The sequence below is a fragment of the Amblyomma mixtum genome, chromosome 3, assembly GCF_055824585.1.
Source record: "Amblyomma mixtum isolate Tamu chromosome 3, ASM5582458v1, whole genome shotgun sequence".
Taxonomy (NCBI): Eukaryota; Metazoa; Arthropoda; class Arachnida; order Ixodida; family Ixodidae; genus Amblyomma; species Amblyomma mixtum.
In genome coordinates this window covers 225226532-225229826 of record NC_143014.1, presented here as the reverse complement: position 1 = coordinate 225229826, position 3295 = coordinate 225226532, and the positions used below count along the sequence as shown (strand labels likewise).

General features: G+C 47.0%; 1 protein-coding gene across 1 annotated transcript in view; it reads left to right on the top strand.

Moving 5' to 3' along the window:
* The window catches only part of LOC149353843 (uncharacterized), a 615886-nt gene that overhangs the window by 196092 nt on the left and 416499 nt on the right, over positions 1 to 3295 (top strand). The window lies entirely within an intron of this gene.

Here is a 3295-nt window from a genome sequence, read left to right as displayed (position 1 = left end):
TCGAGGGATAGGGTCGGCGGGGGTCACCCTCGTGCCACGTGACCTATGTGGTGCGCGCGTTATTTGAACGGCGCTAGCAAGTCTGTAAGGCGCGGTTGCGAGGCGCTACAGGCGAATATGCCTTTTCACGCTTCGCTTTGGGTCTAACTGCATAGCTGTAACTGTTTGTGCTGAGTCGCGTCGGTGGCACAACTGTGTGCTCGTTCAAAATCAGCTGTGCTTTGGCATTAGGTCGCTTCATTCGAATTTCATCACATCCGGATGTGATGAAATATGAAAAACAAAATGTGTTGGTTTTTATGGCACATAAGCAGCTAAGGCTATCATGAAGCGACTACATTTGCTTCATCCTAAACGCCTGCTCACAAGACGTTTCAATCTGCTACAGTCCATTGTAGTACTTCTGAATGTGCTGCCCTGCAGGAACAGCTGAACATTTTAGCGAGGGCGAAAACGACGTTATTTATTTTTTTTATTCGGTGACATTGCTTAATGGCGGTCCGAGGCGTGCCGAATGACGGGAGCAGACACTGAAACACATGACATCGATGAATTCAGTCGGAAAAGGTTTGCTGAACAGGTACTGAAGGGAGCGATGATGACGTCCGCAGTTTTGCAACGCGTGCGAAGGTTCCTCACGTAGGAGACATGATCGCAGTTGAGGTGACCTGGCGTTAGCTCTAGCTTCTACTTCAATACAATTTTACGTCCAGAATCATGTTTGAGAATTGCACAAAATTACGCAGCATGTCTATACGCCAAACATGGCACTGGCTTTGTTTGTAGTCTAGCTACATTGGTACAACAAAATTAATGTTTTCTAATTATAACAAGATAATAAACTTGCTGCAGATGTTAAGTTTTATTATATTGTTAGCATAAAGTGTAAATGTGAAACTAAAATTTCGAAAATGTACAATAAAATCTGGCCACCCTGTAAATTTGAACAAAGTGCTGGCAACAACAAATAACAATTCAACACTGTGCTTTGTGATAGCTATAATTATGCACAGCTTGTAAAAATAATAAGTGCATATGTGCCTAAACAGTAACAACTTTTAATAAAAATGTTCATATATACAGAAAAATCTGGCCACATATACCTGCCAGAAAAGTCTGGCCACAAAGTAACGGTATATTTAGCGAGCTCCGCAGCACGGCGCGCGTGCGCTCTTTGCCACCTGACTGTCTACCTTAAACAAGTTGTCATTACAACAGTATAATTTTATCACTTCGCTTCACAAATTTGCAAATATTCATTTTTTTAGACAAACACGGTGCTCAGACGGCGCGGTAGCAGTTCAAAGTCGGAACGTGAGCAACGCCTCGAGAGGCAGCACAGGTCTAGGGGGCACAATGCTCTGCGCCCATTTTTTCTGGCGGAGAGGCAGTCGCTCGAAAGATTGGCGACCGCAGTCGGCATTTCAAGGCTGCGAATTTTTACAACGCGTGTTTCCGCCATTTAGCCGCCTGTTATTGGATGATCAGTAGCTGTCGGTGAGCTAACTGCCCAAATACCTCAGTGTCTGACCGCAGAGACACGTTGTCTGGTCGAGCAGACGACGCGCGGAAGGGCGGGAATTTCGTTTTGATTTTCGTGCGCTGAGCGTGAATTGAATGAAGCAGCGCAACTCATGGATCACCATGTTGCGATGCGAGCGTGGCAGTTCAGTAAACAAATAAACAAAATCATATGCAGGCCGCGTAACCTGAGTAAGCTTGCGAACCTCACCTTGTTCTCGCAACGTTGGCACGCATGAAAGCTTTCTGATAGGCTCGGTGCAAACGCCTTGAAATGCCTGGCATCGCGCTTTAATGCGAAATTTGGAATGTGGGGCGCAGGTTTTGAAGGAACCGATAGCGTGTGCTTGCTTAGCGATGCGCAGGGGAACCGAACGCATGCGGAGACTTTCAAGCGGATGGATGTCGGTCTTCCTTCAGTTGCACCAAAGGGAATGTCATAAAACGAAATCACCCCTAGCGGCCTGCGTATCATGCTTGTCACTAGTTTTTGTAGCAAAAAAAACCCCCTGAAAAATAGGATGGAATTTTTACTTTGTGTGGTGATGGTACGCATATAACTGGTACGCTAGTGAAAAAAAATAATCCAGATGCCGCCGCGGTGGCTCAGTGGTTATGGCGCTCGGCTGCTGACCCGAAAGACGCAGGTTCGATCCCGGCTGCGGCAGTCGAATTTCGGTGTAGGCGAAATTCTAGAGGCCCGCGTACTGTGCGATGTCAGTGCAAATGAAAGAACCCCAGGTGGTCAAAATTTCCGCCGCCCTTCACTACGGCGCGTTCAATAGCCTGAGTCGCTTTGGGACATTACACCTCCATAAACCAGCATAAATGATACATACTGAAGCGACCCAAGACTCGCAAGTTTTGGCAGCTGTGCAGGCTGTTTCATGTAAAAATAGGTTTCCTGATTTCCAACATCCTTTTCTTCGTCGTTGTGTTGGGTGACAGTCGTGCAGATAAATGCTTCATGAGGTTAACTGTCAAGTTGGTTAACGAGAACCTAATTCATAATACTTATATTTTTATCAGTTGGTAGGTTTTCGAATTGCAGAACAAGGAATTCTGGCTATGTGAGGGCAGAAAAACAGTTTCGTAGAATATACCGAGGAGGCTGGTTGGGGATTTCATTTTTTTTGTTACTCGTCTCAAAATTTACTCGAACAATTAAAACTTGCTGATTACAAGCAACGATATTCGTGTGTATTATATGAGCAATCTCACGCATTTTCATCTGGATCGAGAGCCTGAATCTCACAAAAATGTCACTTTTTGCGAAATCTAAGTAATTTTCTTAAAATGTGCTTTGGTTTGGTTTATTGGGATTTAACGTCCCAAAACGACGTGCCAAGGAGCCGCGGCCGAGATCGAACCCGCGTCTTTCGGGTCAGCAGCCGAGCGCCACCACTGAGCCACCGTGGCGGGGTAAAACGGGGTTCGGCGTTTTGCGATGGTGGCGAGATATACGCCAGCTACTCTAGCATGGGCGCCAGGGCGACCGCTTCTTCAGCGCGTGACGGTGCAAGTTCAGCGGCACGGCCTCATGCCTATCACTCGAGGCGAGGTTTCGCGTGAAAAAGCGCTCCATGCGAGCCGCGCTTCACTTCCTGGAAAAGCAGCGCCCGCTCACTTTCCATGACGCATAAGCAGTTCCTGGTGCATGTCTCGCCACCACCTCAAAACGCCGAACTCTGTTCGGGACAGCGTTGCAAACATAAGCGGATATCGTTGCTTGACCGGTCGATTGGGAGCGCTGAAACTGCTTCCCTATCACGTG